This window comes from Oncorhynchus gorbuscha, linkage group LG25 (assembly GCF_021184085.1).
Source record: "Oncorhynchus gorbuscha isolate QuinsamMale2020 ecotype Even-year linkage group LG25, OgorEven_v1.0, whole genome shotgun sequence".
Taxonomy (NCBI): domain Eukaryota; kingdom Metazoa; phylum Chordata; class Actinopteri; order Salmoniformes; family Salmonidae; genus Oncorhynchus; species Oncorhynchus gorbuscha.
The window spans coordinates 22,211,813-22,238,186 of NC_060197.1; the positions used below are offsets into that span (position 1 = coordinate 22,211,813).

Here is a 26,374-nt window from a genome sequence, read left to right on the forward strand (position 1 = left end):
CGAATTTGAGCCTTCTGTGAATTTGTGTTGTCAAGGGTTGCATTTTATAGTCTGAATTCAATCTGACGTCTTCAACAATAGATTAAACGAATGAAGTAAAATGCACATATGGAAAATGATCTTACTTTGTGCAGAGCAAAGACTCCTGCATGTGACTATTTTCACATATAGTCCCCTCTTCAAAATAACCGATCTCAGTCCTCTTTAAAGTGAACTCTTGGGTTAAGGAGAAGCAAAATAACTCAGTTCTCGTTGTATTCACACTGCCTTTGAATGAGGACCCCCAACTCTTTTGCCATTTCACTTCACCTATTTTGTGGTCGGAGTCCTCTTTGCATTCACATTACTATGTTTTCAGAAAGGAACCAAGATCTTTTCCAAAATTTACTCAATGAACTCTGGGTTTTCACAAAGTGCAGGACAAGCCATTCCATCAGATTGTGTTATCAACAGCAAGATATACCTACTTACATGTTGGAAGTTACTATATTGCATTTTGTTAAAAGATGAGACATAATAATTATAATCAGTAGATAATATTAACATCTGAATATTATTGGTAACAGAATAAATAGCAGAAGAATACTGCAGATTAAATAATGCTGTAATAGATGAGACCCTAAATGTAGGCTACTGGCCCTTTAAGTGTTAGCATTGCTTTTATGGTAGCTCTATCTGGAATCTTTGGGTTGTCCATTCCCTAAATCCTAAACTCAACCCCTAGCCTAACCCCAACCTAAACCATAACCCTTACCTAACCTTAACCCTAACGTTAACCCTTACCTTAACCATTTTAAATGTCAACTTCTATGGGGTAACGTGAGATTTGGGACATGATTCCAGATAGCAAGGACCTTGATTTTGTTGCTGTGGCTTCAAACCCCACAATCGAATAAACAGCTGATGAAGCTCTCTTAGCCTATAGATTTACATATTGCAAACAAATAACCTGAACATCATGTCGGTACAAAACTCATATTTTGGCATTTCTGTGCATCCTTGACAATTGCTAGTCAATATCCAAAAACAGCACACGTTTTTTTCCACCCACCTGGACATCATCATCTTCTCTCTTTTGTGGCACCAATGTCAGGGGTTATGGCTGGGAGAACGGTGTGGCAGTAGTCTAGTGTTTACTACGGGAAAAGGGTCAAGCAAAACCTGCTGAGCTTTGCCTTCACATTGCCCCAAACAAAGGGAACCGGACAGTGGAATTCAAGCGAACCAAACTCTCCAGATGATCTCGGTTTGGTTCGCTTCTGGGTCTCTTTTGAGGGCTGTGAGTCCCTTTGGCGTGCTCAAGCAATTAAGCTAACTGCACAGAGTTCACAAGAATTGGCTGAAAGGTACCAAGTGTGAAAACACCCTAAAATTTGTAGAAAATGACTTAAATAGGGATCCTCTCAAGTTAGTAACCTCCATTCATTTTAGTGATCAGATGGTCGCTATAGTATGTTTGTATTTTGGGGGGGGGGGTAGATCAGCTTTAATAGTGCAGAAAGATCACTGTAATTGTCTGCATCATTTCCAATCCCCCATATATATTTTTTGTAAATAAATATATACATATATATTTTTATATATATTTACCCCTCCCCTAATTGGAGTAAACTAATGGACAACAACACTTAGAGTTGTACTTTCAGCTTATACATACTATTTCATTTTACAATAGTTATATTTTGTTTGTTTTTAATCTTACCCTTCAGCTACCATCAACCCCTCCCATCTGTCTCATAACACCATCCATTTTTGGCGTTGACTAGGAGGTAGCATAGTGGTTAGAGCCTAGTGGTTAGAATCCCTGCACTTACATGGTATAAATCTGTCGTTCTGCCCCTGAACAAGGCAGTTAACCTACTGTTCCTAGGCTGTCATTGTAAATTAAAATGTGTTCTTAACTGACTTGCCTGGTTAAATAAATAAAAATTTGCCATGTATTTTTCAACTGTACCGTTATGTTTCACAAAAGTTCTGAACCTTTCTATGCTCATAGTTTCTATAGATTGTAAATGAAATATTATTGATCGATTGACTATGACTTTTCAAATCACCCAAATAGTGCTATTTGCAGAGTTAGCTCCAGGTAAATGTTGCACTTCTTCAACCATTCCTAGACTGCAATATTTTTGCAATCTATATGGCACAGCTGTCAATTCTTTGGTCCTTAAATGAAACTTGTATACTTTTTTATTTATCACCATTTTCTTCAACCAATTTTGATCTTTAATGCAGGGCCAACAGACAAGTGTATTACATTTTCCCTCTTCCACTTGCCTCTTCAATTTCTGTGGTAATGCTGCAATTAGTTGGTTGTAATTTTGGGTAGAGCAGCTTTTCCATATAGTTCTGTTAGCTGCATGTGTGACATAACACCAACAGTCCTATTCATGATATAATTTACAAAGATAACTTTTGAAAACCTTTTTTTAAATAATGGTTTTTATATCAATTAGTATGTTTGTTAGTTTGTTTTTCTTCCACCAATCGTAGTGCATAAACCTATAAACATTGTCTGTGCTCTCCTCCGGTACCTTTTAGAATTCAGTTTCCCCTCCTCTAAGAAGTGTTAGTTTAGAACATTTACATAATTTTTTTAATCATTGGAACACACACACTCTGGTAGCCTGGTTCCATGGACAAGAAGTCAGTCCGTATCTCTCTGTGTGTGTGTGTGTGTGTGTGTGTGTGTGTGTGTGTGTGTGTGTGTGTGTGTGTGTGTGTGTGTGTGTGTGTGTGTGTGTGTGTGTGTGTGTGTGTGTGTGTGTGTGTGTGTGTGTGTGTGTGTGTGTGTGTGTGTGTGTGTGTGTGTGTGTGTGTGTGTGTGTGTGTGTGTGTGTGTGTGTGTGTGTGTGTCAGCACTGCAGCTAGACTGAGTGAGCAGCAGATTAAACAGAACAAAAATATATTACCTTTGACCTTTAGAATTAACCTCTGGAGTGTGTGTGTGTGTGTGTGTGTGTGTGTGTGTGTGTGTGTGTGTGTGTGTGTGTGTGTGTGTGTGTGTGTGTGTGTGTGTGTGTGTGTGTGTGTGTGTGTGTGTGTGTGTGTGTGTGTGTGTGTGTGTGTGTGTGTGTGTGCGTGCGTGTGCGTGTGTGCGTGTGTGTGTGTGTGTGTCCCATATAATCAGCAGCAGTTACACTACCACAACACACCTACTGAGTTTCAGTGTAATAATGAGTTGTGTTGGCATCATTCCTGATCCCTAGGGTATACTTGGTATTCATCATCAGGCTTGATTAAATAACAGACACAGAAAAAGCTGTCCTGATCACTCTAAAAGACACCAGAAGGGGAAAGTAGCCATTTTGAATAGAATAACTAAAATAATCCAGCCTGCATTGTCCCAGGTTTGTTTTTACTTCAGCAATCTTGTCTGACTATCATTGTTAGGCCATATAAGACAACAATAGTCAGGAGTTAGATCAGAGGGGTAAGATCAATGCAACACAAAGAGGAGGAAATGAAAGAGAACATTTTAAATAGAAAAACACCTCAGAATCCAGTTTGTTCTTTAACCAACTACTCTGACTATAGTTGTTATGCCATACCCGATTATTGCCAGAGCTATATCTGTTGTTTTATCTGTGCCTGAAACAAAAAATGAAAAGTGTTATGGCAATAGTCATGTTAAGAATTAGATCAAGTTCACACTGTCCATGGTTCCCATATAATCTGTGGAGTGCACCAATTGTATGTTTCACTTCAAGCTAGTAATACATTTAGTCTTATATAGTCTCATTCTTTAGTACAGTATATTATGGATGTGGTTTGATATTTAAACAGACATCTACAGTTGAAGTCGGAAGTTTACATACACTTAGGTTATGAGTCATTAAAACTATTTTTTTCAACCAGTCCACACATTTCTTGTTAACAAACTATAGTTTTGGCAAGTCGGTTAGGACATCTACTTTGTGCATGACACAAGTCATTTTTCCAACAATTGTTTACAGGCAGATTATTTCACATATAATTCACTGTATCACAATTCCAGTGGGTCAGAAGATTACATACACTATGTTGACTGTGCCTTTAAACAGCTTGGAAAATTCCATAAAATTATGTCATGGCTTTAGAAGCTTCTGATAGGCTAATTCACATCATTTGAGTCAATTGGAGGTGTACCTGTGGATGTATTTCAAGGGCTACCTTCAAACTCAGTGCCTCTTTGCTTGACATCATGGGAAAATCAAAAGAAATCAGCCAAGACCTCCACAAGAAATTGTAGACCTCCACAAGTCTGGTTCATTCTTGGGAGCAATTTATACACCATGGGACCATAAGCCGTCATGCCACTACTCAGGAAGGAGATGCATTGTCTTCTAGAGATGAATGCATTTTGGTGCGAAAAGTGCAAATCAATCCCAAGAACAACAGCAAAGGACCTTGTGAAGATGCTGGAGGAAACAGGTACAAACGTATCTATATCCACAGTAAAAAGAGTCCTATATCGACATAATCTGAAAGGCCGCTGAGCAAAGAAGAAGCCACTGCTCCAAAACCACCATAAAAGCCAGACTATGGTTTGCAACTGCGCATGGGGACAAAAGATTGTACTTTTTGGAGAAATGTCCTCTGGTCTGAACAAAAAGAGAACTGTTTGGCCATTATGACCATCGGTATGTTTGGAGAAAAAAGGGGATGCTTGCAAGCCAATGAACACCATCCCAACTGTGAAGCATGGGGGTGGCAGCATCATGTTCGGGGGTGCTTTGCTTCAGGAGGGACTGGTGCACTTCACAAAATAGATGGCATCATGAGGCAGGGAAATTATGTGGATATATTGAAACAACATTTACATTTAAGCCATTTAGCAGACGCTCTTATCCAGAGCGACTTACAAATTGGACATCTCAAGACATCAGTCAGGAAGATAAAGCTTGGTCGCAAAGGGGTCTTCCAAATGGACAATGACCCCCAAGCATACTTCCAAAGTTGTGACAAAATGGCTTAAGAACAACAAAGTCAAGGTATTGGAGTGGCCATCACAAAGCCCTGACCTCAGTCCTATAGAACATTTGTGGGCAGAACTGTAAAAGCGTGTGTGAGCAAGGAAGCCTACAAACCTGACTCAGTTACACCAACTCTGTCAGGAGGAATGGGCCAAAATTCACCCAACTTATTTGTTGGAAGCTTGTGGAAGGCTACCCGAAACATTCGACCGAAGTTAAACAATTTAAAGTCAATGCTACCAAATACTAATTGAGTGTATGTAAACTTCTGACCCACTGGGAATGTGATGAAAGAAATAAAAGCTGAAATACATTATTCTCTCTAATATTATTCTGAAATTTCACATTCTTAAAATAAAGTGGTGATCCTAACTGACCTATTTTTACTAGGATTAAATGTCAGGAATTGTGAAAAACTGAGGTTAAATGTATTTGGCATATATGTATGTAAACTTCCGACTTCAACTGTATATGTCCGAAGTCAGAATCAAATAGTCTTTGCAAGAATAACATGTTCGCTGTGGTAGAACAGACAGTGCAATCGGAAAGTATTCAGACCCCTTGAAGTTTTCCACATTTGTTACATTACAGCCTTATTCTAAAATATATATATTTTTTAAATGTCTCATCAATTTACTCACAATACACCATAATGACAAAGTGAAAACTGGTTTTTAGACATTTTAGCAAATGTATTAAACATAAAAAGTGTGTACCTTATTTACATAGGTATTCAGACCCTTTGCTATGATACTAGAAAATTGAGCTCAGGTGCATCCCGTTTCCATGGATCATCCTTGAGATGTTTCTACAACTTGATTGTAAGTCCACCTTGGGTAAATTCAATTGATTGGACATGATTTGGAAAGGCACACACTATATAAGGTCCCACAGTTAACATTGTATGTCAGAGCAAAAACCAAGCAATGAGGTCGAAGGAATTGTCTGTAGAGCTCTGAGACAGGATTGTGTCGAGGCACAGATCTGGGGAAGGGTACCAGAAATTTCTGAATCATTGAAAGTCCCAAGAACACAGAGGCCTCCATCATTCTTAAATAGAATAACTATGGAACCACCAACACTCTTCCTAGAGCTGGCCTCCCGGCCAAACTGAGCAATCGGGGGAGATGGGCCTTGGTCAGTGTGGTGACCAAGAACCCAATGGTCACTCTGACAGAGCTCCAGAGTTCCTCTGTGGAGATGGGATAACCTTTCAGAAGGACAACAATCTCTGCAGCACTCCACCAATCAGGCCTTTATGGTAGAGTGGCCAGAGTGGCCAGGAAGCCACTCCTCAGTAAAAGGCACATGACAGCACACTTGGAGTTTGCCAAAAGGCACCTAAAGAATCTCAGACCATGAGAAACAAGATTCTCTGGTCTGATGAAACCAAGACTGAACTCTTTGGCCTGAATGCCAAACGTCACATCTGGAAGAAACTTGGCTCCATCCCTACGGTGAAGCATGGTGGTGGTAGAATCAGCGGCAGGGACTAGGAGACTAGTCAGGTAAGATGAACGATGAACGGAGCAAAGTACCAAGAGATCCTTGATGAAAACCTGCTCCATGGAGAAGATTCACCTTCCAACAGGACACAATCCTAAGCACACACTACCTACTGGAGAGCTCTTATTTGTCTATCCATTCAGAATCATTCAGCATCATTCACACCCTCTTAAGCTTTAGCCCCACCCATCTGTTTAAGGGTTGATCATTCTGTCCTAACAACAGCAGTGAAGCACTCAAGCTAACTGGCTAATGTTGGCTAGCTTACTAGCTACATTACTTCCAAACACAAATGAGAGAACCGCTCACTGACCAGTTTACCATATTCAATGTGTATTGAGCGTCCGTAAATTCATCAGTTATTCTGTGCTTTGGTACACTCAGACGAGAGTGCTCTGAAATCGGAGTATATAGCCAGAGCGAATTTACCAGCTACGTCTATCAACAATTGTCGCAATGACATTCTATTGAAGTGGTTACTTGCATAGTGGAGTTTTTTGTTGACTTGTAGCTAGCTAGCTAAGAAATGAACCATAATCTCAACTCATGAAGTTACTACCCTGCATGAATATGCAGGTAGATAACCAACCAGATTCAATGTTAGCTAGCTAACATTAGGCTATAACTAGCAAATTAAATGGCTCTGAGATACAAATAATATTACTACACAGATCTTACATGTAACGTTAACTAGCTGACGTAACAGCAGTCAAGCACCCAAGCTAACTGGCTAATGTTGGCTAGCTTGCAGGCTACTTCTAGACACAAATGAGTGAACAGCTTGCTGACCATTTTACTCACCCTATTGAAATGGATGCTTGTATTGTAGAGTCTGTTGTTAAAACTTCTTATGGCTTGGGGGCAGTATTTCGACGTGTGGATGAGAAAGTGTGCCCAAAGTAAACTGCCTGTTACTCGGGCCCAGAAGTTAGGATATGCATATAGAAAACACTCTAAAGTTTCCAAAACTGTTAAAATAATGTCTGTGAATATAACAGAACTGATATGGCAGGCGAAAACTTGAGGAATATCCATCCAGGAAGTGGGATTTTTTTGATGTGGGTATTTTCAATTGAATGCCTATAGAGTATCTAATGGGTAGGACCCAGATTGTTGACATCTAGTGGAAGCCATAGGAACTGCAGTCTTTAGACATAGTTTCAGGCTTGATTTCTGAAAAATGAAGAAGAATGAGACCTTTCTGTCAGTGGACTGTAGAATCATGCAGTGCTGGTTTGCGCACGTGACCAAGTGTGGGCCCTTCGTAGTTTTTCCTTTCTATTGAATACGCTATTATCCGGTTGAAATATCATCGATTATTTAGACAACTGACAACCTGAGGATTAATTATAAACATCGTTCGACATGTTTCGACGAACTTTACTGGTACAATTAGGATGTATTCGTCTGCATGTTTTGACCGCCCTTGAGCCAGTGGGATTACTGAACAAAATGCGCCAACACAACAGAGTTTTTGGGATATAAAGAGGGACATTATCGAACAAAATGAACATTTATAGTGTAGCTGGGACTCTTGTGACTGCAACCATATGAAGATCTTCAAAGGTAAGTGATTCATTTTATCGCTATTTCTGACTTTTGTAATTCCTTTTGGAAAATATTTGTATGCTTTTGTAAGCGGGGCACTGTCCTTGGATAATCGCATGGTATGCTTTCACCGTAAAGCCTTTTTGAAATCTGACAAAGTGGCTGGATTAACAAGAAATTAATCTTTAAACCGATGTATAACACATATTTTTTTGAATGTTTGTTATGACTATTTCTGTATTTTGAATTTGGTGCTCTGCAATTTCACAGGATGTTGTCTAGGTGGGTCGCTAGCGGAACACCTGCGCCAGAAAGGTTAAGACATGTAGCTAGCTAGCTAAACAATTAACCATAATCCCAAATCATGTCACTACCCTATATGAATCTGCAGGATGCTAACCAACCAGGTTCAATGTTAGTTAGCTAACATTAGGCTATAACTAGCAAAGCAAATGGCTCTGAGATACGAAATATACTACTACACAGATCATACATGTAATGTTAGCTAGCAAGCCAGCAAGCTAACATTAGCAAGTTAACTAACAGTACACTTTTTTAGGGGGTGGATCAGCTTTAATATTGCGGATAGATTGTAGCTTCCATGAATGTAATTGTCTGCATCATTTCCAATCCCCCATATATTTTTAGGGTAAATATACATATTTATATACAATTCCTAAGAAACTGAAGATCTCGTACAACGCTGTGTACTACTCCCTTCGCAGAAAAAGCTCAAACTTGCTCTTGATGACAGCTGTGCACACCCTTGGCATTCTGTCAACCAGCTTCACTTGGAATACTTTTCCAAAAGTCTTGAAGGAGTTCCCACATATGCTGAGCACTTGTTGGCTGCTTTTCCTTCACTCTGCAGTTCAACTCACCCCAAACCATCTCATTTGGGTTGAGGTCGGGTGATTGTGGAGGCCAGGTCATCTGATACAGCACTCCATCACTCTCCTTCGTGGTCAAATAGTCCTTACACAGCCTGGAGGTGTGTTGGGTCATTGTCCTGTCGAAAAACAAATGATAGTCCCACTAAGCGCAAACCCGATGGGATGGCATATAGCTGTATAGTGATGTGGTAGCCATGCTGGTTAAGTGTGCCTTGAATTCTAAATAAATCACTGACAGTGTCACCAGCAAAGCACCCCCACACCATCACACCTCCTCCCACATGCTTCACGGTGGGAACCACACATGCGGAGATCATCCGTTCACCTACTATTTGTCCCACAAAGACACAGCGGTTAGAACCATAAATCTCACATTTGGAGTCATCAGCCCAAAGGACAGATTTCCACAGGTCAAATGTCCATTGCTCGTGTTTCTTGGCATAAGCAAGTCAAGTCTCATCTTCTTAGTAGTGGTTTCTTCGCAGCAATTCCACCGTGAAGGCTTGAAAAATGCAGGCTCCTCTGAATGTTGAAATGTGTCTGTCACTTGAACTTTGTGAAACATTTATTTGGGCTGCAAATTCTGAGGCTGGTAACTCTAATGAACTTATCCTCAGCAGCAGAGGTAACTCTGGGTCTTCCTTTCCTGTGGCAGTCCTCATGAGAGCCAGTTTCATCATAGTGCTTGATGGTTTTTACAACTGCACTTGAAGAAATTTTAAAAGTTCTTTAAACTTTCCATATTGACTGACCTTCATGTCTTAAAGTAATGATGGATTGTCGTTTCACTTTGCTTATTTGAGCTGTTCTTGCCATAATATGGACTTGGTATTTTACCAAATAGGGCTACCTTCTGTATACCATCCATACCTTTGTCACAATACAACTGATTGGCTCAAACACATTAAGAAGGACTGAAATTCCAGAAATGTACTTTTAACAAGGCACACCTATTCATTGAAATGCATTTCAGGTGCCGTCTTCACTATTATTCTACAATGCAGAAAATAGTAAAAAACTAAAGAAAACCCTTGAATGAATTTGTGTGTCCAAAATGTTTACTTTTACTGTATAATAATATAGTTAGCATATAGACAAGTTTAAATTGACAATAGTCTGATGGGTGACAATACTATCAATTGTCAAATTGTACGTGAAGAGCTGGGCGCAGCTTGGAATTGACATAGAGGCAGGGAAAGAGACCGTCAACAAAACTATTTTTAAGGTCAATGGCATCATGAACTTTACCTCGTACAAGGGTATTTTAGCTAAAAACCTGGTTGCCTCTGCCAGGAGGCTTAAATTCGGCCGCAAGTGGATCTTACAGCAAGACAATAACCACAAGCACACATCAAAATCCACAAAGAAATGGTTAATTGACCACAAAATCTCAAATTTGCAATGGCATCTCAGTCTCCAGAATTAAACCCCATTGAAAACCTGTGGTTTGAATTGAAGTGAGCAGTCCATAAGGTCAGACAAATAATATCAAGGATCTGGAAAGATTCTGTATGGATATCATAAATATGACTAATGGAGTTATGTCACACATGCAGAAATTGCAACCAACTAACTGCAGCATTACCACAGAAATGGAAGAGGCAAGTGGAATGGAGAAAAAGTAAGGAACTTGTCTGTCGGTTCTGCCTTAAAGACCAAATTGGTTAATTAAAGAAAATTGTGATAAATCAAAAAGTATCCCCGAATAACAAACAGTTCCCTGAACCACTGGGTGCATGGCTGGTCGTCTGTATGCCTCACTGTTCACAGAGTGGAATTAGCAAAAAAATACAAGACAACAAGCTCCTGAGTTTGTAAGAAATTTTCAGAATCGAGAGCCAAACCGTGAGTTGAATTTTTTTTTTCATCCATGGAGAACCGCGGATATCCAACCCGATGCAGGACTCTAGAACACGTACACACATACATATACACACATATATTCCCTTGTTGCCAGTAGGGTGAGGGGTCGTCCACGGATGGGGTTCATCCCAGCACCATGTTTGTTTTTTACTCACCATGTTGTCACCTTAGTCCACCATCAAAGGAAACACCTCTTACTCCCTCTATTTTCATTCTTTCTCTCTCTCATCTTACTCCGTCTGTTTTCTTTCTTTCTCTCTCCTCTTACTCCCTCTATTTTGTCTTGTTTCTGGTTTTCATTTGTTATCCTATACCTCTTTAATTCCCTTCATCCTGTGCCCATTCCAATGATATGAGGTTGTTTATAAGGTTCTAACTTCCTGGTAATCACCCAGGAATGGAATTGTAACCAGGGAGGAATGTGTCCTTCTCTCTTCCCCCTTACCATGTTCCTACCATTCCATCCATTCCCTTACCGTGTCAAGGGATTAGGCTAAGTACTGCTACAGTATATTACATACTATTCAACTAAATTACTTCATATGAATATATACTGTACCTTAGACTGTTTTTCTAGTGTATAAAGGATTGTAGAACAGCATGTGTTACTCTGTTCTACAGCAGCAGCTGATACTGATTCCAGAACATCAATATATACTGCAGGAGCATAGGCTAAGGTTCTATAGCAGCTGATTCTGATGTTAGGACAGCATCTTCCTAGTCTGGGTTTGTTTCTTCCAGTTTCTTTCTTGTTCCTTGCCAACAACTAATGGACTTGTTGTGACAATGACAGAAATGGGGTTTGGCAAGAGCATGAAGCGTTTTGGCAACAGCATAAACAGGCAACATGGCTTGCATCTTCTCACAGCAATGACACATTCAAAGTGCACGTCTGTTTTCTGAGGCCTACAGTTCTTCTACATTCTGACCAGGGCCTACAGGGAATAGGGTGTCATTTGAGAGACACTTTATAATTGTTTCCCAAGCTTTGTGGTTCCAGTGTTAACCCAGAGGGACAGGGCCTCAAACAGTGTCCTTCGGTGGCGAACCCTCTTCGTCTATTGTCCAGACGTAGAATGGCCTAACTTTGGCCCTTTGTCTTCTGACTAAAAACAAAACAAAATAGAACGAAAACAGACGGATGGTTCTTTTTCCTGTAGGAAATGTGTGCATGTGAGTGTGCACATACATGCCCGTGTGTATTTGTCTGACCCATTCAACTCTCAGAGAAAACTCAAATGACCACCTGCAGAGGACAAGGCAATTTCCCTATCATCATTCCTATCAAGCTTCAGCATAATTATAATCAAGTTGTTGGGAAAGTGAGATACGGTAAAGATGTTTTTAAGCTCTCGCTAGGCCTAACCTCTGGCTATGTATGCATCCCAAATGGCACTCTATTCCTATAGTGCACTTATGATAACATCCCTATGGGCTTTGATCAAAAGTAGGAAACTATGTAAAGTAGGGAATAGGGTGCCATTTGGGAAGCACTCTATAGAGTAGATCCCAGTCAAATATGATTTGATGGTTGGTTAATAGTTGAGACATTCCTTCTGGGATCCTTGCGACGTCCCTACCCCATGGAAGATTACATCTACAAAGGTTAAGGTTAGGTAGGGGTTAAGGTTAGGGTAGGGGTTAAGGTTAGGATTAGGGCTAAGGGTAGGGACGTCCCAAGGACAGCGGTAACCTCGTGGAGATGGGTTGAAGCCAGCGATAATGATTTCCATACAAATAGCCGCCTTCATGGTTTACTGTTCATTTGATACTTAGCTATAGTAAATTGTATGGTTTGTGGAACCTATTAAAGAAAACATTATAGTAATTCAAATGTTAAGTCGTTTGGATACGAGGATCTTGATTGTGGAAATGTTTTATCTTACTCAGCAATGTTTTCTATGATTGCCTTTTCATGCGTAAGTCATCTCTTTTCCTATCTTTCTTTCCTTTCATCGCCCTTCTTTCCCGTCTCATCTCCCACATGCCATTTTCTCTCTCCGTCCCCTCCCCCTTCTAGGAATACATTGTAAATTATAACAAGTAATTCCGTTCTTAGCTGTGATTGGTACTATGTGTAATGCCTCCAAGTAATAGCACATTAACCATTCTCTTCTCCCCTCCCTCCCTCCCTCCCTCCCTCCCTCCCTCCCTCCCTCCCTCCCTCCCCCTCCCCCTCCCTCCCTCCCTCCCTCCCTCCCTCCCTCCCTCCAGGGGGACCATACGTGGGCGACCATGCTGGGCCAGAGTGTGCGTCTGCAGCCGGTGCCTATCCAGAGCCTATCTGAACTGGAGAGAGCTAGGCTGCAAGAGGTAGCCTGCTACCATCTCGGGGAGCGGGACCTTGACTTCAACATCAGCATCCCCAAAGGTACACAAGGGCTTAGTTGCTATATGGCCAGGCCAGAAAGGACGACAGATATATGTATACAGTGCTGGGCTCTGTCTAGATCGTAAAGCTCTTCAAATCTCAATTGGGGTTTGAATCTGAAGGAGAGGGACCTCGAATTCAACATCAGCATCCCCAGGGGTACAGAGGAAGTAGTAGTAGTAGTGACTATATGGCCATGGTAGAAAGGACATAGATACAGTGCCTTGCGAAAGTATTCGGCCCCCTTGAACTTTGCGACCTTTTGCCACATTTCAGGCTTCAAACATAAAAATATAAAACTGTATTTTTTGTGAAGAATCAACAACAAGTGGGACACAATCATGAAGTGGAACGACATTTATTGGATATTTCAAACTTTTTTAACAAATCAAAAACTGAAAAATTGGGCGTGCAAAATTATTCAGCCCAAAAATACAGTTTTATATCTTTATGTTTGAAGCCTGAAATGTGGCAAAAGGTCGCAAAGTTCAAGGGGGCCGAATACTTTCGCAAGGCACTGTATGTGCTGCTATATGACATTGAAGTCCCCAAAGGTATGCAAGTGAGGAGCATTTACTATGGCCATGTTAGAAAGGACGGACTGTAATATATAGTCAGCGTTCTGAAAATGTATTGTATCTCTCTTTTTGGTGATTTTAATTTCTTAGACATAACACTTTTTATCAAATTCCTGAAAAGATTTTATTTTGCTCATCCTGGTCTAGATTGTAGAGCTCTTCACTATGCAATACATGGCATTGAACAAGGTGAAGAATGATAGCGATAGGGACATGATACAGTTGAAGTCTAAAGTTTACATTCACTTAGGTTGGAGTCATTAAAACTCGTTTTTCAACCACTCCACAAATTTCTTGTTTACTAACTATAGTTTTGGCAAGTCAGTTAGGACATCTACTTTGTGCATGACAAGTAATTTTTCCAACAATTGTTTACAGACAGATTATTTCACATCATTTGAGTCAATTGGAGGTGTACCTGTGGATGTATTTCAAGGCCTACCTTCAAACTCAGTGCCTCTTTGCTTGACATCATGGGAAAATCAAAAGAAATCAGCCAAGACCTAAGAAAACAAATTGTAGGCCTCCACAAGTCTGGTTCATCCTTGGGAGCAATTTCCAAATGCCTGAAGGTACCACGTTCATCTGTACAAACAATAGTATAAACACCATGGGACCACGCAGCGGTCATACCGCTCAGGAAGGAGATGCGTTCTGTCTCCTAGAGATGAATGTACTTATGTGCGAAAAGTGGAAATCAATCCCAGAACTACAGTAAAGGACCTTGTGAAGATGCTGGAGGAAACAGGTACAAACTATCTATATCCAGAGTAAAACGAGTCCTACAGTGGTGCAATTTTTTTTCCCACCATAATTTGTAAATAAATTCATTAAAAATCCTACAATGTGATTTTCTGGATTTTTGTTTCTCATTTTGTCTGTCATAGTTGAAGTGTACCTATGATGAACATCTGTACAAACAACATCAAGTAATTCAGTTCTTGAAGCCTTGAAGCCAAGACCATGTTGAAAAGTCTTGCAAGCCAGAGAACACCATCCCAACCGTGAAGCACGGAGGTGGCAGCATCATGTTGTGGGGGTGCAGGAGGAACAGGTGCACTTCACAAAATAGAGGGCATCATGAGGCATGGAAATTATGTGGATATATTGAAACAACATCTCAAGACATGAGTCAGGAAGTTAAAGCTTTTTCGCAAAGGGTTCTTCCAAATAGACAATGACCCCCAAGCATACTTCCAAAGTTGTGACAAAATGGATTAAGAATAACAAAGTCAAGGTATTGGAGTACCATCACAAAGCCCTGACCTCAATCCTATAGAACATTTGTGGGCAGAACTGTAAAAGCGTGTGTGAGCAAGGAGGCCTACAATCCAGCTCTGTCAGGAGGAATGGGCCAAAATTCACCCAACTTATTGTGGGAAGCTTGTGGAAGGCTACCCAAAACGTTTGACCCACGTTAAACAATTTAAAAGCAATGCTACCAAATACTAATTGAGTGTATGTAAACTTCTGACCTACTGGGAATGAGATGAAAGAAATAAAAGCGGAAATAAATCATTCTCTCTACTATTATGCTGACATTTCACATTCTTAAAATAAAGTGGTGATCCTAACTGACCTGGAATGACAGGGAATTTTTACTTTTTTACTTGGATTAAATGTCAGGAATTGTGAAAAACTGAGTTTACATGTATTTGGTTTACATGTATTTCCGACTTGAACTGTATATGGTATAAAAACCCACTACATGTTTTCTGCTCATTCCACCACCACTCCCAGACTGTATTACCTCAATAAGTCTGAGTGAATTTTACACTACAGCTCAGATATAGTCTTACAACTTAAGATGAAAGAGTAGGAGTCAGAAGATTAGATACAAAATGAAGATAAAAAGTTGAAGTTAAAAAGCAACAATAGTAGGAGTAAGACGGGTAAGAAGAGTAGGAGTAAGAAGAGTACTGTAGGAGTAAGATGAGTGGAAGTAAGAAGAGTACTATAGGAGTAAAAATAGTAGGAGTAAGAAGAGTACTGTAGGTGTAAGATGAGTGGGAGTAAGAAGAGTACTGTAGGAGTAAGATGAGTGGGAGTAAGAAAAGTACTGTAGGAGTAAGATGAGTGGGAGTAAGAAGAGTACTGTAGGAGTAAGATGAGTGGGAGTAAGAAGAATACTGTAGGAGTAAGATGAGTGGGAGTAAGAAGAGTACTGTAGGAGTAAAAATATTAGTAGTAAGAAGAGTACTGTAGGAGTAAGATGAGTGGGAGTAAGAAGAGTACTGTAGGAGTAAGATGAGTGGGAGTAAGAAGAGTACTGTAGGAGTAAGATGAGTGGGAGTTAGAAGAGTACTGTAGGAGTAAGATGAGTGGGAGTAAGAAGAGTACTGTAGGAGTAAGATGAGTGGGAGTAAGAAGAGTACTGTGGGAGTAAGATGAGTGGGAGTAAGAAGAGTACTGTAGGTGTAAGATGAGTGGGAGTAAGAAGAGTACTGTAGGAGTAAAAATATTAATAGTAAGAAGAGTACTGTAGGAGTAAGATGAGTGGGAGTAAGAGGAGTACTGTAGGAGTAAAAATATTAGTAGTAAGAAGAGTACTGTAGGAGTTTTTTATTTGACCTTTATTTAACTAGGCAAGTCAGTTAAGAACAGATTCTTATTTTCAATGATGGCCAAGGAACAGTGCCTTGTTCAGGGGCAGAACAACATGGTTTTTTGTCTTATCAGCTCAGAGGATTCAATCTTTCAACCTTTCGGTTACTAGTCCAATGCTCTAACCACTCGGCTACCTGCCGCCCCAGAGTAAGAAGAGTACTGTAGGAGTAAGAAGCTTCTGATTCTGAGGGGTCTTAGCGTGCTTACATTCCTCTCTCGTGTCACCCTGGGTTACATAAGAGGCATTAGTCTGATCTCAGTGCTTCTACATGTAGTCCACGCAGAGAAAGAAGAGGAAGCGAGACACCGCACTCATTGTTTTTTTATGGTTCAATAAAAGTCAATAAACTAAGTAGACCAGACCCAGCTGCTATTGCATTGGTGTCTATGGGAGACCCACCCCATTAAGTAGACCGGAACAAACAAATGTTTTCCATGGTAAACGGCCTGAGTGAACTCTCTTCATTTATCCACCATCTTCGGTCTACGTTCATACCGTTAACCTCTCAACCTTTTCAACCTTTGACCCCTGACCACTCTCTCGCCAGTGCTATGTAGTTGACTCTACTTAAGACAAGCAGACTGACAAGTCCATTGGTCAAAACAAGAGGATGACATTTAAACATTATAAAACATATTTTCATTTATTTATTGTGTGATTATATATATATATATTTACCTTGAACTAACATAGAAGAAGGAATAGTGCCGAGTCTACTCACAAATTAAACTAATTGGAAAGTGCAACATTTTGCTCACAAACACCTTCATCAAGACCTACTGTATTTTATCCAGCTCATCCATTCCTTTTGCCTCCATTGTGGACTGTTTATCCTGAAGTAAAACAGGAGAATGGACTCCCACACGCTGTATAAATGGTCAAATTAAATGTGTTCCAAAGTGTAACGGTTTCACTCACAGTTGTTAGGAATGGAGGTATGTTAGAATAGACTAGAATACAGATGTGGGATCTTAATTTGATCACTATTTTGTTGCCCCTCAGTAAGGCATAGTCACCGTCACACAGTTGCTATACAACCGTACTGTACATCATAGAGCATTCAAATGTGTTACAGTTACAGCATGTAACCAGTCATGGATGGAACAAACAAAAAAATCTGTCAAACATTTAAAATCGGTTTTCACCTAATCTGTTCCAGTACATTCTAATTATATGTCAATAATTCATTCCTTACAGAATCTTGAAATGTAATATTGTCAAAGTTATTGGACAAGACTATAGAAAACATTTTTTACTGCATTTCATTCTCTGTTGAGCTGCAGAATATGTAAATAGAAAACAGTAAAATCAGTCAGTCACTGTCAGATAACTCTGTAGCAGCATGACTCTATATACAATATACTGTATAAATAAATACAACGCATACAAATATATAACGAAGGGGGCCGGTGTTTATAACTGTCATAGGGAGGGGGGTCAGTCAGAGTCTGTAATGTTTGGGAATATTCCTGTCCCTCTCCCTGGGGTGGAGACCTCAAATAGAGTCTCTGTTAGCTAGCCAGCCACCTCCCATGTGTGTTACTGCTGTGTCTTTGTCCCAAATGACACCCAATTTATTTTATAGTGCTCTACTTTTGATCAAAGTCCATAGAGCTCTTATCAAAAGTAGTGCACTATAAAGGGAGTAGTTAGCCACCCAACTCCCCTGGTGTATCAGGCCCACTACTGTTTCAGTGATGGCTCATATACAAAATATGGGAGCGAGCTGATGTCTGAGAAAGCACAGTACATCCACGCGCGTGCATGCACACACTCATGCACACACACACATGCATGCGCATGTGCGCACACACACACACACACACACACACACACACACACACACACACACACACACACACACACACACACACACACACACACACACACACACACACACACACACACACACACACACACACACACACACACACACACACACACACACACACACACACACAGTCTTGTACAACTAATCATTCCCAGCCCCAACAATTCAGTCACATTCAAAATTGTATGTTCTCTAACCCTAAACCTTACCCTAACCCCAACCCTAACCTTTAACTCTAACCTTAACCTTAACCCCAACCCCAACCCTAACCCCAACCCTAACCTTAACCCTAATCTTAACCCTAACCTCCATAACTCTCCCTGCAGAACTCTGGACCAGGCACTGACTCCTGACCTGGGCGAACAGCTCATACTTATTCTTATCCATTTTCCAATTCTGGGTCCGTATCCCTATCCCCCCATCCTATCCCTGTCCTCCATCCTCAGACCTTTCCCAGACCCCCTGTTCCTATCCCCCCAACAGATACAGAACCCCAGATTATATCCATCACCAGCACCTTCTCAGACATAAACAGACTCCTTCATTCTAGACTCAAAGACGCTTTCACCCAAACACAATGTACTTCCCCCACTCCAGGAATTCAGACCTTTATCAGCTTTTCACAGAAACCCCAACCTAAGGGATCTTTAAATTTTTGTAAAATGTTCCAATAAGCCCACTCCAAAACCACCTATTGAACAACAGTACCATAGACAACTTCAACACATTCAAAATCCACATACACAAACCTCCAGTCCCACAACTCATGACCATTCACAGCACCAACACTGTTTATGCAATAATATGCACATTATGCCGCAACATTTACTTTTAACATTTACATTTAAGTCATTTAGCAGATGCTCTTATCCAGAGCGACTTACAAATTGGTGCATTCACCTTATGACATCCAGTAGAACAGTCACTTTACAATAGTGCATCTAAATCTTAAAGGGGGGGGTGAGAAGGATTACTTATCCTATCCTAGGTATTCCTTAAAGAGGTGGGGTTTCAGGTGTCTCCGGAAGGTGGTGATTGACTCCGCTGTCCTGGCGTCGTGAGGGAGTTTGTTCCACCATTGGGGGGCCAGAGCAGCGAACAGTTTTGACTGGGCTGAGCGGGAACTGTACTTCCTCAGTGGTAGGGAGGCGAGCAGGCCAGAGGTGGATGAACGCAGTGCCCTTGTTTGGGTGTAGGGCCTGATCAGAGCCTGGAGGTACTGAGGTGCCGTTCCCCTCACAGCTCCGTAGGCAAGCACCATGGTCTTGTAGCGAGCTTCAACTGGAAGCCAGTGGAGAGAGCGGAGGAGCGGGGTGACGTGAGAGAACTTGGGAAGGTTGAACACCAGACGGGCTGCGGCGTTCTGGATGAGTTGTAGGGGTTTAATGGCACAGGCAGGGAGCCCAGCCAATTATACAGGAGAAACCGGTCACACAGTCTTGACACACCTCAAACAGCACCTCTACACAATTGGGGAAAAAAAAATATTACAAACATATTACAAACACACACTTTCAAATCCACCCAATAACCTCCCTCCGCATCACCGGTCTGGAGATGAAAGCCTCCTGGACCATAGGCCAGAGAAGAGCAGCTGAATCCAGATGGATATCCAAATTTAAGACCTTGGCTCCACTTGGTATGAATGTTAAGAAGTAGTATAAAGTACTGACAGTGGGAGTTGGTGAGGGCCTAATTAAGAGAGCTGGAAGTTCAATAAAAAATCATGTATTTAATTGCTTCATCTGGTTTTGTATTTTTTATATTTTGCATTGAATTTTATTATATTATGCACTTTAACATAGCACGTAATCCCTTCATCCTTTTGGGGGCGATTTCCAATTATGTACTTACGTAATTATTTATTTATTTAATTATTTCAGTATGCATGTTTTATTGTGATTTTTTAATGAAATTTGGTTTAGAATGAAACCTTTTTACTCACAAGATTTGATTGATAATTGTCTTCCTCCTATTTTTGAACTTTTGAGGGTGACCCCTTGGAGCACTCGGCCTCTCATGTTCTCCCACCCTCTCAAGACCGGTCAGATTTACAACCTAGAAACAGGGCAGAAAGTTGAAATAGGCCTGTGGAATGTTTGATACCAACATAAACATAAACCATTTTAAACCTAACCCTAACCTTAACCCAAAAACCTAACCTTCACCCTAAACCTAAACCTATCCCTAGCTCCTGACCCTAAAACTAACCCTAGCTCCCAACCCTAACCCTTAACGTAATTGTAACCCTAACACTAATTCTAACCTTAACCCTAAACCCCCTAGAAAAAGCATTTGTCCTCGTGGGGAAAAAACAAAAATGTCCCCAGTTGGTCAAATGTTTGTTTGTTTACTTTTGGTAATTAAACACGTCCACACACACTGAAGACTCATATTATGGGGGACGAAGGGAGGTCGACATAGGTTTCTGTTCTGATCCCGCTGTTTGAGCCAATACCAGAACCTCTAGTTTATTTTGACAGTGTGTGCGTGTGCATGCGTGTGTGTTTCTTTGTTGTTGGTCTCCTGGCAACGCCTTGGCTATGCTTGATGGATGGATTCTTTCTGAAATCTCTGTTCTTCGCAGTCAGAGTGGTGCTTGTATGGCAAGTCTGGAGACTGTTTTTTACGTCTCATTTTCTCATGGATATAGGAAGCAATCCCACAGGGTCTGTCATTATTTTCTTGCTTCCTTTCTTTCTCTTGCATGCTATTTCTGTCCTTCTGTTTCTTTCTCTCTCGGCCCCAATTGGGCCTATCTTTCAGATGTTTTGCTTTGCCTAAATCTATCTCTCTCCACTCTGTGTGTATATGTGTGTGTCGGACCTCTAATCTCCTCTAAAGTGTGCAAGCTATTGGCAAACACACACATACACACATCCTCTCATCTTAAAGTGTGCACTCCATTGGAAAACACACACACACACTGAGTACATTGCATGTAGGAATACACACACACGGAGCGTTGAGTTTGCTCAAACATTAACCCTTGCTCTGGCATGTGCCGAGTGGGAGGAGACGATTGCCGTGGAAATAAACTTTAATTTCCTGTAGTCATGGGAATTTGACCCCCTTTAAACCTTTGACACACACACACGCGCACACACATACACACACACAAACAAACCTCTTCACATGGGGATTTGACTGCTCGGATCATTTACATTTCAAGGCCTTCAAAACTCCTATCCAGTCAGCCCTTAAGGATGAAGCTGCATCTAAACACTGGTGTAGTGTCCGTTCTGTTGTTTTCCCATTAGTGGTGAGGATTGGGATTCTGTGAGTTTAAGCTGATCCTAGATCTGTGCCCAGGCCCAATCATGTTGAGAGAAACAAAGAAAAATACATTCTAGTCTTGGAAGATCAAGGATTCTGCAACAAACCAGTCCTGAACAGCAAAGGCGTGCTACCTTACAAACACACACACACACACAGACTGTACACACGACTGTGATCTTTAAAGCCCCAAAACCCAAACAGTGATGTCTTCCAGAAAAAGCTCATCAGAGGATGTTTAGGTTGTAAAATCACATCCTTGATCTGCATGTAGTTTCTCTGGTGTAACCCTCTGGCTAAAGGCTACAAAGGCAGTACAGGAGGCTGTGGCCTATACAAACACACACACAAAGACTTGATGTTGTAAAAGGTCTATTCTTAGTAATGCCTGAAATGAGGAATAGATGTAATTCTCAGGAAAGCAACTTGCAGCAGTGCGTTGGTGGGGCGTGCGTGCGGACATGCGCTTTCTTCTTCTCTTGTTTGGTCTTCACATGGGTGGAGATTTTGTGCTAATATTCGTTCCCGGTTTACATGTGTGTATGTTTGCTTAAGCATCGTTTATGGTTCCTTTTTTACAAGGACACAATATGGTGGGAGGAGTAGGAGACAACCCAACATTACAGAGGCTGTTTCCCAAATGGCGCCCTATCCCCGGGATCAGGTCACTCCAACCCTGTTCCTGGAGAGCTACCTTCCTGTAGGTTTTCACTCCAAACCCAATCTAGTGCACCTGATTCTAATAATTAACTGATTGATCATATGAATCAGGGGTTGGAGCAAAAAGCTACAAGAGCATAGCTCTTCAGGAACAGGGTTGGGGAGTTTTGACCAGTGCGTAGTGCACGATACTGTATATAGCGAATAGGGTGTCATTTGGGATGTAAATTCAAATAAACTGCAAATAAGACGCAGATTATAAAGAAAGACAGTTAAAACGTCATCAGGCAAATGGTACATCGCTCTTCACTCTCATGAACAAACAACATCTTTTTGTTTCTTTTTGTCTTTTTTTAACTACCTTTTTGTTTTTTTGTCCACTTTTTTACAGAAATCCGTAAGAGGAGAAAATCACTCAGAAGGAAGTTTGACTCCTTCTCCAAAGAAAAGAAAGAGAAAGAGCGAGGTAAGGTTGCCCCCTCCCCCATAAACTAGATGATGAAGTGTCGAAATCTTCTACCGTGTCGTTGCATCCCAAATGGCACCCTATATAGTGCACTATGTAGGGAATAGGGTGCTGTTAAGGACGCACACCTATGACTCAGTACTCTTTGTTAAAACTGAAGACTACATGCCATACCTCAGAAGGTCAGACAGACCAGAGTCATGTACTTAGATACACAGCTCTGAGACAGACTAACCGCTACTGACGTAGGTCTATATATGAGCCTCTACTCCTTCTTGACTAATTGACTAATGCCTGTGAAATGATCAACCTCTGTTAACATACAGTACAGTAGCTCCAGTGCTTCTTTTCTATCCCGTAATGACAATTAAGTGACTAACGCTTGTCAAATCATCAAGCACTGTTGACCTACAGGACAGTAGCTTTTCCACCTCTTCTTTGTTTAACAGGGACTAACTGCTTAATGCCTGTGAAATCACTGTGTTGACGACAGTGAGCTCGATTTCAACCCCAAGAAGCAAGGCCCTCTTTGTAGCGTAGATGACTCGTTTTTGCAACTTTTGTCTGTTGCAGAAGCTTTAAACACTGCCTCCTGAGTGTAAACACTGATACACTCTCATAAACATTCTCACACACACACGAACTGACAAAACAAGAAAGGCATGTGCACGCAAGCATATGCGTACAGTCTGTCTCTCGCTCTCTCTCTGACACACACGCACACACACACACTCTGACGGACACAAAAGGCATGTGTACACAAGTATATGCGTACACAGTCACTTCACAGTCGCTTTCTCCTTCTCACACACACTGACAAAAAACTAAAAGGCACATGCACACACGTGTACACAGTCTCTCACACTCTGTTATCCTCTCCTTGGCCCAGTCCTGGCCATGTGGAGGTGTGATCAGGGAGAATAAAGAGATGTTCTCTTTCTCCTCCAGCTGGTTGCCTTCAGTAAAGGGGCAGCTAGCCAGCCTGTTGTCTTACCAGGGTTAGGGTTGATAAGACTACCCGTGACAGGACAGGGTCTGCTAGCCGGTCTGTTGTATTAGGCCTACCCCAGAACAGTGGCCAGCCAATCTACTTGTTAGCATTATGGCCAGCTACCCATCCTGTTACCCAAGCCAATGGCCAACTTGTTAGAATTATGGCTAGCAAGCTAGCCTGTTACCCAGGCCATTAGCCAACGTGTTAGCATTATGACCAGCTAGCAAACGTTTTTACCCAGGCCAGCAGCCAACGTGTTAGCATTATGGCCAGCTAGCAAACATTTTACCCAGGCCAGCAGCCAAACTGTTAGCATTATGGCCAGCTAGCCAGCCTGTTACCTAGGCCAGTGACCAGCAGGCCTGCTGTTTTATCTAGGGTTTGTCTGTTTTATCTAGGGTTTGTCTGCTGTTTTTTCTAGGGTTTGTCTGTCCTTTGGTGCTCACAGGTCTGTGTCTGGGTAAATCTCCTAAGATGATAGTACTTAATGCTCAGTCAGAACATTAGGGGTTTGGCAGGGATGGATGAATGGATGAAGGGATGGAGTGGTCGAAAACAAACGAGGGTAAACGAACGCTCAAGTGATCAGAGGCGAGTAGCGTCACTAACGCTAATGCCAACAAATGCTAATTAACCCATAAGACTCTAAGCTCTGTCTAAGCCAGGAGAGGGGAGGTGAGATACTACTAAGCTATATGGAATTGTTTTAAAATGGTCATATCAATGATCATTTTTCTATTTTATTTTGAATTTTAAGCCTATAAGAAATAAATATATACAGTACCAGACAAACACACCTACTCATTCAAGGGGGAATGGTAAGAAAACACTTACATAGCATTGAAGGTCCACAAGAACACAGTGGCCTCCATCATTCTTAAATGGAATAAGTTTGGAACCACCAAGACTCTTCCTAGAGTTGGCCGCCTGGCCAATCTGAGCAATCGGTGGAGAAGGGCCTGGACAGGGAGGTGACCAAGGACTTGATGGTCACCCTGACAGAGCTCCAGAGTTCCTCTGTGGGGATGGGAGGGAGAACTTTTCAGAAGAACAACCATTTCTGTAGCACTCCACCAATTAGGCCTTTTATGGTAGAGTGGCCAGATGAAAGACAGCTCTCTTGGAGATCGCTAAAAGGCACCTAAAGGACTCTCAGACCATGAGAAACAAGATTCTCTGGTCAGATGAAACAAAGATTGAACTCTTTTGCCTGAATGCCAAGCGTCTTATCTGGAGGAAACTTGGCACCATCCCTACAGTGAAGCATGGTGGTGGCAGCATCATTCTGGGGGGATGTTTTTCTGGGAGACTAGTCAGGATCGAGGGAAAGATGAATGGAGAAAAGTACAGGGAGATCCTTGATGAAAACCTGCTCTAGAGTGCTCAGGACCTCAGACAGGGGCAAAGGTTCACTTTGACAACGACTCTAAGCATACAGCCAAGAGAACGCAGGAGTGGCTTCGGGATGAGTCTCTGAATGTCCTTCAGTGGTCCAGCCTGAGCCTGGGCTTGAACCTGATCAAACATCTCTGGAGAGACTTGAAAACAGCTATGCAGTCACGCTCCCTATCCAACCTGACAGAGCTTGAGAGGATCTGCAGAGAAGAGTGGGAGAAATTCCCCAAATACAAGTGTGCCAAGCTTGTAGCATCATACCCAAGAAAATGTGAGGCTCTAATAACTGCCAAAGGTGCTTAAACAAAGTACTGAGAAAAGGTTTGGAATATTTATGTAAATATAATACATATACAGTTGAAGTCGGAAGTTTACATACACTTCAGACAAATACATTTAAACTCAATTTTTCACAATTCCTGACACCTAGTCCTAGTAGAAATGCCCAATCATAGGTCAGTTAGGATCACCACTTTATTTTAAGAATGTGAAATGTCAGAATAATATTAGAGAGAATGATTTATTTCAGCTTTTATTTCTTTCATCACATTCCCAGTGGGTCAGAAGTTTACATACACTCAATTAGTATTTGGTAGCATTGCCTTTAAATTGTTTCACTTTGGTCAAACATTTCGGGTAGCCTTCCAAAAGCCTCCCACAATAAGTTGGGTGAATTTTGGCCCATTCCTCCTGACAGAGCTGGTGTAATTGAGTCAGGTTTGTAGGCCTCCTTGCTCGCACACGTTTTTCAGTTTTGCCCACAAATTTTCTATGGGATTCAGTTCAGGGCTTTGTGATGGCCACTCCAATACCTTGACTTTGTTTTCCTTAAGCTATTTTGCCACACCTTTGGAAGTATGCTTGGGATCACTGTCCATTTGGAAGACGCATTTTCAACCAAGCTTTAACTTCCTGACTGATGTCTTGAGATGTTGCTTCAATATATCCATATAATTTTCCTCCCTCTTGATGCCATGTATTTTGTGAAGTGCACCAGTCCCTCCTGCAGCAAAGCACCTCCACAACATGATGCTACCACCCCTGTGCTTCACGGTTGGGATGGTGTTCTTTGGCTTGCAAGCCTCCCCTTTTTCCCTCCAAACATAACAATGGCCATTATGGCCAAACAGTTTCATCAGACCAGAGGACATTTCTCCAAAAAGTACAATCTTTACATTTACATTACATTTAAGTCATTTAGCAGACGCTCTTATCCAGAGCGACTTACAAATTGGTGCATTCACCTTATGACATCCAGTGGGACAGTCACTTCACAATAGTGCATCTAAAACTTAGGGGGGGGTGGTGTGAGAGGGATTACTTAACCTATCCTAGGTATTCCTTAAAGAGGTGGGGTTTCAGGTGTCTCCGGAAGGTGGTGATTGACTCCGCTGTCCTGGCGTCGTGAGGGAGTTTGTTCCACCATTGGG

The 26,374-nt window shown here is 41.4% G+C and overlaps 1 pseudogene across 1 annotated transcript in view; it reads left to right on the forward strand.

Moving 5' to 3' along the window:
• Positions 1-26,374, forward strand: part of LOC124013637 — a 92,581-nt pseudogene that overhangs the window by 39,315 nt on the left and 26,892 nt on the right. The window contains exons 2-3 of the transcript XR_006834905.1: positions 12,980-13,136; positions 22,481-22,555. The product of XR_006834905.1 is annotated as a rho GTPase-activating protein 6-like (transcript). The remainder of the gene's footprint in view (positions 1-12,979; positions 13,137-22,480; positions 22,556-26,374) is intronic.